This window comes from Nicotiana tomentosiformis, chromosome 11 (genome assembly GCF_000390325.3).
Source record: "Nicotiana tomentosiformis chromosome 11, ASM39032v3, whole genome shotgun sequence".
NCBI classification, from domain to species: domain Eukaryota; kingdom Viridiplantae; phylum Streptophyta; class Magnoliopsida; order Solanales; family Solanaceae; genus Nicotiana; species Nicotiana tomentosiformis.
In genome coordinates this window covers 84,708,521-84,721,104 of record NC_090822.1, presented here as the reverse complement: position 1 = coordinate 84,721,104, position 12,584 = coordinate 84,708,521, and the positions used below count along the sequence as shown (strand labels likewise).

The 12,584-nt window shown below is 35.7% G+C and overlaps 1 non-coding gene across 1 annotated transcript; it reads left to right on the top strand.

Moving 5' to 3' along the window:
* The first annotated feature begins 10,455 nt into the window (after window positions 1-10,455).
* Window positions 10,456-10,562, top strand: LOC117275480 (small nucleolar RNA R71). Its single transcript, XR_004505659.1, has one exon. It is a non-coding gene; the product is annotated as a small nucleolar RNA R71 (small nucleolar RNA).
* The last annotated feature ends 2,022 nt before the right edge of the window (window positions 10,563-12,584 follow it).

Below are 12,584 nucleotides of genomic sequence, written 5' to 3'. Positions count from 1 at the left end.
AATGTCAGGCAAATTTAAGAGTATAAAATAGAACAATGATGATGAATATAACAGGATAAAATAATTTATTAATATGCATCAGTAATCTACACAATTTAAAGACATAATCTTCCACATTTAGCCCGTGTACACACTCGTCACCTCGTGTACATGACTTTCAACACATTATAATTATCACATCAATATCAATCCTAGGGGAAATTTCCCCCACACAAGGTTAGAAAAGTTACTTACCTGGACTTCCTCCAATTTAATCCACTAGTAGGTCTTTTCCTCGATTATCCAACTCTGAATAACTCGAATCTAGCCAAAATAATTCGATACAGTCATAAAAAATTATAGGAATCAATTTCATAAGAAAATACTATATTTTTTTCAATAAAATCTGAAATTAACTCAAAAATTATCTGTGGAGCCCACGTCTCGGAATCCGGCAAAAATTATGGAATATAAACGCCCATTCAACCATGAGTCTAACCATACCAAAATTACTAAATTCCTATCGCAATTCGGCCCTCAAATCCTCAAATTTATCCAAGAGGGTTTTCAAACATTTCCAACTTAATTCACCAATTAAATGATAAAAACAGTGGATTCGGGTAATCTAACCAAAATTGAGTTAAGAACACTACCCCGATGTTTTCTCTGAAAATCTCCCAAAAATCGCTTCAATCTGAGCCCCTCGGGACCTCGACCAATTATACCAACAAGTCCCTAAACATCATACGAACTTAGTCGAACCCTCAAATTACACCAAACAACGCTAAAACCATGAATCATCCCCCAATTCAAGTTTAATGAAACTTAAGATTTTCAACTTCTACATTATGTACCGAAACCTATCAATTCAAGTCCGATTGACCTCAAATTTTGCACACAAGTCATAAATGACATAACAGAGCTATATAAATTTTCAGAACTGGATTCCGACCCCGATATCAAAAAGTCAACTCCCCGGTGAAACTTCCAAACTTAAATTCCTACTTTAGCCATTTCAAGTCCAATTTAACTACGGACTTCCAAATAAAATTCCGAACACGCTTCTAAGTCCAAAATCACCATACGGAGCTGTTGGAATCGTCAAAATTCTATTCAGGGGTCGTTTTCTTAAAAATATTGACCGAAGTCAAACTTGGCCTCTTAAAGCCAACTTAAAAGCACATACGAGAAGTTTTATTTTATGGAATGGGGTTCTAAAAGTTAAAATGACCGGTTGGGTCTGTCACGACCCAATTTCACCTAAAGGTCGTGATGGCGCCCAACACTACAGCTAGGCAAGCCACCCAATGAATTAAACATATATCGATTAGATTTAAATCCAAGAAAATAATAAAAACATCAAATTCTACCAATGTGTATGCCAAGACCCGGTGTCATAAGTGTATGAGCATCTAATAGATTATACAAAACTCCAAATACTATCTGAATGAAATAGACAGAATGTAAATATAAGAAGAGACATTGGTAGCTGTAGAACGGCTCAGAAAGGCAGCTCACCACTATGCCTCGGGATGACGTGGATATGTGATGATAGGTCCTCCACTAGTACCTGTCTCAGATCCTGCACAAAAAGTACAGCAAGTGTAGTACGGGTACGTAAACAACATGTACCCAGTAAGTATCAAGCCTAATCTAGAAGTGGTAGAGACGAGATGGCCGACTTTGAAACTCACTATGGGTCAATAATAATAATTGAAATAAAACTAGAATATTTAAATCAGCATGATTCGCAGAATATAACAATAATTTATTTAACCAACAGAAATAATTAAATTTTTTCAATTCCAATAAATTTCCAATTTATCAATTAATCTCATTTACAGGAATAACAATAATTCCTTAGCTAGCAGGGATAAAATCCTTGAATTCCAAAGATTTCAAAATTTATCAATTAGCTTCACAAGCTACAATAAACTATCAAAGTATCGTGTAATTATTATTATTAAGCACGATTTCTGTCGAGGTCGTACGGCCCGATCCAAAGTGTCGTGTACACTGCCGAGGGATGTGCGGTACGATCCATATACACATCTATCCTGCCGAGGCGTTCGGCCTGCTCCACAAGAAAGGAGGACATTTTCTTATGTACCTCCGGAATGAGAGTATTTATTGTAATATTTATTCGAGAGGATAACAATTTATTACAACAATTAATTAATCTAACAAGAATTTAGCATATGAGAATTTCATCTTATATTAACCTTGTCTAACAATTCACAATATATTCATATATATATATATATATATATATATATATCACTAATATTAAATAAATAAAGAATACCATTTACATAAGTAATTCATGCTTTGAATCCTAAACTACCCGAACTTTAGCATTTATAGTAGCTACGCACGGACTCTCGTCACCTCGTGCGTACGTAGCCCCCACAATTAGCAATAATTATTTAATTTAATCACCTATGAGGTAAATTTCCCCTCACAACATTAGACAAGAGACTTACCTCGTCTTGCTCCAATTTAATCTATCAGTAGGCCTTTTCCTCGATTATCCAACTTCGATTGGCTCGAATCTAACCAAAAATTATTCGATACAATCACTAAAATCCTGAAATTAATGAAACTTAAAATTTTCAACTTCTACATTCGATGTCAAAACCTATCAAATCAACTCCGATTGATCTCAAATTTTGCACACAAGTCATAAATGACATAACAGAGCTATTAAAATTTTCGGAACTGGATTCTGTCTCCAATATCAAAAGGTCAACTCCCCGGTCAAACTTCCAAACTAAAATTCTTGTTTTTAGCCATTTCAAACCTAATTTCACTACGGACTTTCAAGTAAAATTTCAATCATACTCATAAGTCCAAAATCACCATACGGAGCTGTTGGAATCATCAAAATTCTATTCCGGGGTCGTTTTCCCATAATTCAACATCCGGTCACTATTTGAAATTAAACTTTTAATTTTTCATCAAAAATCCATATCTCGGGCTAGGGACCTCGGAATTTGATTCCGGGCATACGTCCAAGTCCCAAATCACAATACGGACCTACCGAAATTGTCAAAATACTTATTCGAGTCTGTTTGCTCAAAATGTTGACCAAAGTCAACTCCGTTGAGTTTTAAAAGCTCTAATTTACATTTTAATCCATTTTTTTCACATAAAAACTTTTCATAAAATTTTACGGACTGCGCACACAATTTTATGAATGATAAATAGTACTTTTTGAGGTCTTAAGATATAAAATTAATTGTTAAATTTAAAAATGACATTTTGAGTCATCACAGGGTCATTACATTCCCGGAAACCGTGTTCATGGAATCATCATCTTTGTTATTTCATTTACATTCTAAGGCTAATTATCTTGTATTTCTTAAATTATTGTATTATTTCAGAATCAAATTAGTTCATTTGTCTAGAAACCACGTATAAATTCAACTGTACTGTTTTACGGGTATACAAGTACGACACAAAAATAGTTACAATAAAAGTTAAAATGTCATTGTTTTTCTCTCTAATTCATACATGGCCCTAAAGCATTACTCAATTGTGAAAAATGAAAACAATAGAGAGAACTAATAATACTTTTGGAGAAATTTATTTCTTTCTACAACAATACTTGTAGAGAACCATGAATAATGTGGAACAATGACATCTTTAATAGGAATAACTGGTTTATTCTTTTCCTACATAGAGTCATGTAATAAATCTGAACCCTACACAAACGGGAGAATTAAATAAGGAAGAGTATTGTTTTGTTGTGAAAAACGAAATAAGCTAGGAGGAAAAAGTAGACGGTAAGACCAAACCAAGAATTTAACCAAAATGGGCATATTGTTGTCCAACAAATCGTAGGTTAGCAAGAAGAAGTATGCAGCGAGAAGTAGAGTCCAAAAAAAGAATTTGACCCAAAGTTGGCTATGTAGCCTTAGTGTATGCCTAGTTTAAATGAAAAGAAAAATCAGGAATTTATAATTATATCCTTAAATTATACAAATATTTAAGGTTATAAAAGTTGATCAATATTTCGAGATTATTTTAGTCGTTCAACATTTATCATAAATTATTCATACTTTTATAATAATATAGACAGATAGATATACATGTAACTTTTTGAATATACTTCTTTTTTGGTTTTTTTATACATCTGATATTAATATTCAAATATTATATCAAACATAAAAAAAAAAATTACTTTTTAAAATAAATTTTAACAAATAGTTTCAAGCAAGACAATTAAATAAAAAGAGAAGAAAAGGATGCTAGAAATGAAAAAGAAAAAAAAGCCTAAATTAATAAGATATAAATCTATGATTAGGATATTCTTTCTTGAAAAATTAATTTCAATTAATTTCTTCTATGTCTTGAAAGAAACTAGAATTTATAGCTTCTTAAACAAAAAAATCGCTTATGCTGCTGCCCAAAATATTTCTTTGTCGTGGCCAACACCTCAAATTTTCAAAAAGGTGCTTTGTTGACCAAAAAGAAAATGCTTTTGGTCTCCAAAAGCTTTGGCCAAACATGTTCTTAATCTCAAAAATTATTGTCGGAGTCCGGAAGGCAATAAAACAGTGGAGGTTGTCATTTTTGAAAGAAACACCATCCAAATGCAATTTTATTGCAAAAAGTATTGAAGAGAGGAGTAGCACGTGACTAGTACGTGAGTCAGTAGAATTAGTTAGGAAGTTAGTTATAACTAATTATGTCATTGATTGTTAGAGAATTAATGGAAGCAGTGTAAAATTAGTTAGTTTAGCTGGTAGTTATAGTGTATATATACTAGCCACATGTCATTGTATTCAGTATGATTTGAGAAAATAATTTCAGCTCAATTTGCTCTCCAATAGAGTTTCTGTTCTAGAACCTTCTGGTTCATTTCTCTTTTCTCATTTCAATCAAGCTAATCTCAGATCTTCATCGTGGTATCAGATGAAGAAAGACAGAGCTTTAGGGACGTTTTCCCAGACTGTAGACATAGTAGATAGAATAGCACTATTCACCAACAAAGGAGTGAACTCAGGAAATAACTACAAGTCCAGGAGAGAAAATTGTTTATGTGACTACTGCAACTATAAAGGACACACAAAGTACACCTGCTTCAAACTACATGGATACCCAGCTAACTTCAAAATGAGGAAGAAAGCAACAAGTTTTCTCAAAGACCTCTGGTTAATGCAACTACACAAGAGATACAACAGTCAATGACAAAGTAGATGGCCAATGTAGTGTCACAAGAAGGGCAACAGATGATGAACACACCTACTACCAATCCAGAACAGGGAATGCCAATCATGTTCAACCAGGAGCAGTATGATCAAATCTTAAAGTTGATCAATAAGGACACAGGTGAAAACACAAAAGGCTTTGCAGGCACAACAAAGACTTCTGTCACAAATGAAACAGTTAAAAATGAGAATTGGATAGTAGACTCTGGTGCAACCAATCATATGATTCACACCAGAGAACTGCTTGACAAGATAAACACAGGTAGTTTAGGTAATGCACTGACAAGCACAAAACACACACTTAAATTCTGCTCGCTAATCAAATATAGTATAGTATAATTTCGTATCCACAGGGATTGGATTTAAACAGTATTCTCATAGTTTCTAGATTGGTTTCTATCCAAGATGATCAACAGTTGAGATTTATAAGATGTCTAACTAAAATTAACTAAGAATCTAAAGCTATTGACTAATGACAATCGAAACAAGGAATAAGCAAATAAGGCTATCAATGGGAGAAGATAGGGTTTTGATAGGATATGTGCAAGATAATTATTGGGGATCTAACTATAGATAATTAACTTCTAATGTTCAAGTGAGTCTCTCGAATTCACTCAATTCTTAGTTCAAACGTTCAGCAAAAAATCATCTCTCGATTAAGTTTTAACCTCACAAAATGAACCAAATTAAGTACGTGAAGATATGCAAGAACGCGTAGTGGATTGGTCTTTAGGAAAACCTCTTTCGATTATTCTCCTAAGTAGGTTTAATCAATGATTCAACTAGCCTTTTTCGATTACTTAGGAGAATTAATTAACTCAACCAACAATATAATGCAAAGATATCACAGGTTATGCCTCTCTCGATTACATAAACTAGTGAATATAGATGCAACAATTAAATCATCCAAAAACGCTTCAATACATAAAACTAGAGTTATAATCCACAAACAATCATCAATACACCAAATTCATCAAACCCTAAAGAAAACTACTCCATACATATGGAGCAATTCATCACAAATAAAATTAAAGTATAGGAAAACATAAATTCAATCCAAACTCGGGTCTTGAGTGAGGAAAGAATGATGAAATCCTTGTCCTTTTACTCCTCCAACTCCTCCTTAGCTTCCTTAGGTCAAAAGTGTGTCAAAAGTCCAAAAATATTATTTTTCCATGTATTTATACCAAGTAGGATCGGGCCCAGATGAAATTACCTTTTCCTAGCCGAAATAGGATATTCACTCTGTAAATATTGCACAGGCACGCCGCCCCACGCGAAAAACTAGTGGAGAAGTTCAGAGAGCACATTCTGACGGACAGCAGCACAATAACACTGCCGCGCCGCCCAGCGCGACGCACCGCGCGCCGCACTAATGGTAAAATTCAGAGGACGTTGTTCTTTAATTCATGATGACAATTTACTTGTCCCCTTTGTTCGCCACGTTGGCTAGAACAAAGTGCTAAGCCACTTTATCAAAATATTTCAATTCCTTGCAAGTTTTGTTGCCTAACATTTGAATTGGAGTAACCTCGTCATGCCCAACCAGCTTCACACCGTGATAGGCCATCCAATTGGTCTTGAGCATTTTTTCTTTTATTTTTCATATGTATACTCAATTTTTGACCCCGAACTCGATCCCGGCTTAATCCCTTAGGCTTTTACTTAGACTTCAAAACTCCACATAGCTCTAATTGGCTCCATAACATCTACATCACTCGGAATCACTCCTACAAGGCATAAAATACATAATAAGTATAAAACACTAGCGATTAAAGTTCAAACACAATAAAAGTGCAGTAAATTAGAGTACAATAAGCGACTAAAATACGAGATTATAGCCTACCATCAACACCCCATACTTAAACCATTGCTCGTCCCCAAGAAATCAAACTACACTTCATATAACCACGACCCTTTTAAACAACTCTTATAACTAATCATACCAAGAATATTTAAAATAGATTAATCACTCTAACGTAACATCCTCGCCTCAAGATTTGACTCACAAGCACCATGAATTATTTATAACCTGCTTACTTGCTCTAACATAGAGGTCAACAGCATTATCTTTCCTTCGTGAATCAAGTACACTCACACAACAATAGAGAGTAGTTCCACACACAATAGACATTAAGAACAATTAGGACCTCAAGATTAAGAATTCGCTCACTCTCAGAAACACCATTCATATGCCACAAAAGACGTACCATAGGCTTGCCCGTAGTGTACTACTCTACTAATTGAGCCCATTCAGTTAAAGATCAACTGGGACTTTAATTGGTTGTAATATAGACTGCGGGATGGGTAGGATACAATTAGATATCAGAGTGACTACACATCCCTAAGCACTCTTAATACATACAATTAACAATTCAAAACCCCACACTTATGTCAAACCATAACTCCACATTCACAACAATATACATCAACTCCCAACTTCTTTAAGCATAAATACATCAAGAGTTACCACAATCAAGGAATATTTTTTCACAACAATACCACTATTTTTTTTTCTTTTCTTTTCTTTTCCAATTCAAGTGGCCCTTACTTTTTTTAATGTAGTGCACCATTCTCCTTATTTTATTAGTTCCACTCAAAAACCAAACCAACCACCCCACACTTCAACTTTTGAAAAGTTCATATCAAATTCAAATGCTCACGAGAGGTAAAAGGTTCAAATAGATGGTCAATTGGAATAAATGGACAAGGCTTGTAATGCGGTTGCTAAAGAAACAGGCTTACAGGCTCAACGGGATTAACTAAGATACATAACAATTAGGTGGGTAATAGCATATAACTAGCTCAATAAAGAAATGCCTAAATCACTTCCAAGACTGAGCAAAACTACTATTTCGCTTTGCAAACACAGGGGGAAAATTTAGACATTAAATGCAATGCACAGAATAACACAAAACTTCACACACACATGACACATAACTCACTCAAGAACGAACTTATCAAGACACTCTAGTCAAAGCAGCTAAGCAAAGTTAAGATCATATAATTTAAGGTACTTATACAAGAGTCAAAACCTGAGCCTAAGCGTCACAACTAAAGCACTCACTATTCTCAAGGCATAATAAAGTCAAAAAATATTGCCTTCCATTCAATTCATAGTACAAGGTTTTCTACTACTAATAAAAATAAAAACTAACTACACCCAGTTCAAACAAAACCCTTGGAACAGAACCGTAGCACAAAGAAAAAACAAGGGGGAATTAATACACTACCTAACAAAAGAAAATCTTTTTATCTTTTTCTTTCGACTTTAATCTCTTAAGAAACCCATCAAATGATATCCATCGTCGAGAAAAATCGAATATTTTTCAATTTTATGGTTTTTTCAATTTTCCAACTACTATAACTAATAAAACTACACATATACATACAACATACAATTATCCCCCACCTCACACTTTAAATTGTGACATGTCCCCATGACACACAATTAAAAATCATAAGGTAAAGAAAACGTCCCTGAACATTTAGTCTGGGTCTGAGTCCAAGCCGGGATCCATTCCTCGCCTTCGGACTAATGCGCACATCTATGCCGACAGCTTCTTCTCAGCCTTTTTGGGGTACACCCCACACTTATCTTTCTTGCTCAACAGCCTTCTCTTTTAAGCCCTTCACTTTCCACTCAACACTCCCAGCTGGTTTTTCCTTTTGTGCCCTCTTTTCTGCATTCATATCAAAAGTCATCGTCTCCTCGCCTACTCTAAGCATGAGTTTTCTATCGTGTATATCTAGTATAGCTCTACCCGTCACTAAGAATATTCTTCCTAGGATGAGGGGGACCTCCTTGTTCTCCTCCATACCACTATAAAGTCTACAGGAAATAGAAACGTATCTACTCGAACTAACATATCTTTCACTATCCCCTCGGGTATTAAAGTCGTTTGGTCTGCCAGCTGCAAAGATATTGGTACCGACCTTATCTCTCCAATCTCTTTCTCCAGTTTCCTATAAATAGATAGAGGCATTAAGTTAATTGAGGCACCAGAATTACATAAAGACTTATCAAAATTTATAGTTTCTAATGAGCAACATATAGTAAAACTCCCTGGATCTCCACACTTTTGTGGGAGTTTGTTTTACAATATAGCACTGCAATGCTCTGTGAGCTTCACCACTGAGGTCTCCTCGATTTTCCTCTTCTTTGTAAGGATCTCTTTCAAGAATTTGGCATAAGCAGGCATTTGTGAGAGAACTTATGTGAATGGTAAGTCTACATGAACCTGCTTCAGCATATCCAGAAATTTTTCAAACTGCTTGTCCACCTTTTCTCTACATAGCTTCGGAGGGAAAGGTAAAGCAGGCATATGTCTGCTCTCCTCATGTTCCTCCCTTCTCGATTTTTCTTCCTTCTTCTTCTCAGTTTTCATTGGGCCTTTCTTCTTCTTGTCATCATCACTTTTCAGCTGCTCCCCACTTTCTTTTGCAAGTATCACATATTTTTGGATTGGGGTGGGATCCTTCAACACTTGCTCACTTTTCAAGGTCACAACATTCACTGTTTCTTTGGGATTTCTCTCAGTATCAGCGAGGAGAGTTCCTGGAATCCTCTCAGACAATATAGTGTCTAGCTGCCCAACCTGTCTTTCCAAGTTTCAAAAAACAGTACTAATTTCTTTGATAGTTTCTCCATGTTCTCGTATAGTTGCGCTATGAGTTTCAAGCCTCTCATCAGTTTTCAGAATGAAGGTCTTCATGAGATCTTCTATGCCAAACTGAATGGGCTGTTGAGGCTGAAATTGCTGCCTCTGCTGATTTTGGAATGCTAGAGCTCCTTGTCCATGGGGTCTAGGGTTATTTTATTGTCATGCATTCGCAGTACCCCCATGTGAACTCCATGAAAAACCGGGGTGCCTCTGACCCATTGCATTAAAATGTAGTTTCCCACAACATTTATTTCCTCAGTTGAGTCTTGACACTCATGAGTAGGGTGTCCTCTTCCACATATATCACAAGCTGCGTGAAGTTCACTCTATATCGACGCTAAGGTCAGCTTCCTTATCTCTTTGTCCATAACATCAAGTTGTACCTGCATAGATGTGTTAGCATCAGCCTGGTGAACACCAGTTGATCTTCTTCTTTCATCACTCTCAGAGGGCCACTGATTTGCGTCTTCAGATAACTCGTCAAGAATTGTGACTATCTCCCCCGAAATCTTCTTCATCAACGGACCTCCAGCTGCATTGCTCTACATGAGGCCGGTGTCAATCCATCCCAAAAGTCCTGGAGTTGCATCCAGAGTTCAATTCCACTATGTTGACACTTTCTAACAAACTCCTTAAACCTCTCTCATGCTTCAAAAAAAGTTTCATTCTCTTTCTGGCAGAAGTTATAGATTTCTCTTCTAAACTTGCCCATTTTAGCTGAGGGAAAATATTTATCAAGAAATTTTCTTGTCATCTCCTCCCATGTTCTAATTGATCCCATGTGTAAGCTTCGAAGCCATTGCTTTGCATCATCTTTGAGTGTGAAGGGGAATGCCCTTAAGTACACTGCATCTCGTGACACAACATTGTATTGAAAGGTGTTCATAATCTCCTCAAAGTCCATTAGATGTGTGTTTGGATCTTCGTTTGGCTTCCCTCTAAAGACACAATAATTCTGAAGGGTTTGAAGCAACTCTTGCTTCAACTCGAAATTTTTTGCTACAATTGAAGGTGGTCTAACACTTGATAAAACTTGATTGTAGACCGGTCTATCATAATCTCCAAGTGGTCTCCTAGATAAGGGTTGATGTTGATTAAGTCTGAGACCCCTCTCTTCTTCATAGATGTTTTGCGCATCTCTAATAGCTGCTTCCTCAGCATCCCGTGCAGCTTGTTCTCTTCGTTGCGTTGCTTCTCTCGCAGCCAAATCCATATTATGTTCACCGTTTCTATCCATAAGTTCTTTGGTTGAGGATTGCCCAACATTTTCTGTTGTCTCGGTGAGATTTATTTCCTTCTTCAGCTGTCGCAGTTGTTTTTCAATTTCTGGCTCGTATGGTAGCACTTCCTTCGTAGAAGTTCTAGTCATACACCACTTTGAACCCGTAACCTGCGCATAGTCAAAGAACATCAACCATAAAAAGGGAAAAATAAAATAAAATAAATAGAAAAATTCCTGAATTAACACTATAAACTATTTCAAACACTATTGATTATCAATCCTCAGCAACGACGCCAAAATTTGATGAGCGCAAAACACATACTTAAATTATGCTCGCTAATCAAATATAGTATAGTATAATATCCTATCCACAGGGAATTGATTTAGTATTCTTGTAGTTTCTAGATTGGTTTCTATCCAAGATGATCAACAGTTAAGATTTATAAGATGTCTAACTAAAATTAACTAAGAATCTAAAGCTATTGACTAATGACAATCAAAACAAGGAATAAGCAAAAAAGGTTATCAATGGGAGAAGATAGGGTTTTGATAGGATAGGTGCATGATAATTGTTGGGGATCTAACTATAGATAATTCACTTCTAATGTTCAAGTGAGTCTCGCGAATTCACTCAATTCTTAGTTCAAACGTTCAGCAAAAACCCCTCTCTCGATTAAGTTTTAACCTCACAAGATGAACCAAATTAAGCACGTGAAGATATGCAAGAATGCGTATTGGATTGGTGTTTAGGAAAACCTCTTTCGATTATTATCCTAACTAGGTTTAGTCAATGATTTAACTAGCCTCTTTCGATTACTTAGAAGAATTAATGAACTCAACCAACAATAAAATGCAAAGATATCACAAGTTATGCCTCTCTCGATTAAATGAACTAGTGAATATATATGCAATAATTAAATCATCCAAAAATGCTTCAACACATAAAACTAGAGTTATAATTCACAAACAATCATCAATACACCAAATCCATCAAACCCTAAAGAGAACTACTCCATAGATTTGGAGAAATTCATCACAAATAAAATTAAAGTATAGGAAAATATAAATTCAATCCAAACTCGGGTCTTGAGTGAGGAAGGAATGATGAAATCCTTGTGATTTTTCTCCTCCAACTCCTCCTTAGCTTCCTTAGGTCAAAAGTGTGTCAAAAGTCCAGAAAATAATATTTTTCTATGTATTTATACCAAGTAGGGTCGGGTCCAGACGAGATCACCTTTTCCTAGCCGAAATAGGACATTTACTCTGTAAAGATTGCACAGGCGCGCCGCCCCACGCGGGATGCTAGCGGAGAAGTTTAGAGAGCACGTTCTGACGGACAACAACACAATAGCACTATCGCGCTGCCCAGCGCAACACACTAATGAAAAAATTCAGAGGACATTGTTCTTTAATTCATGATGACAATTTACTTGTTCCCTTTTTTCGCCACGTTGGCTAGCACAAAGTGCTAAGACACTTTATCAAAATATTTCAATTCCTTGCATG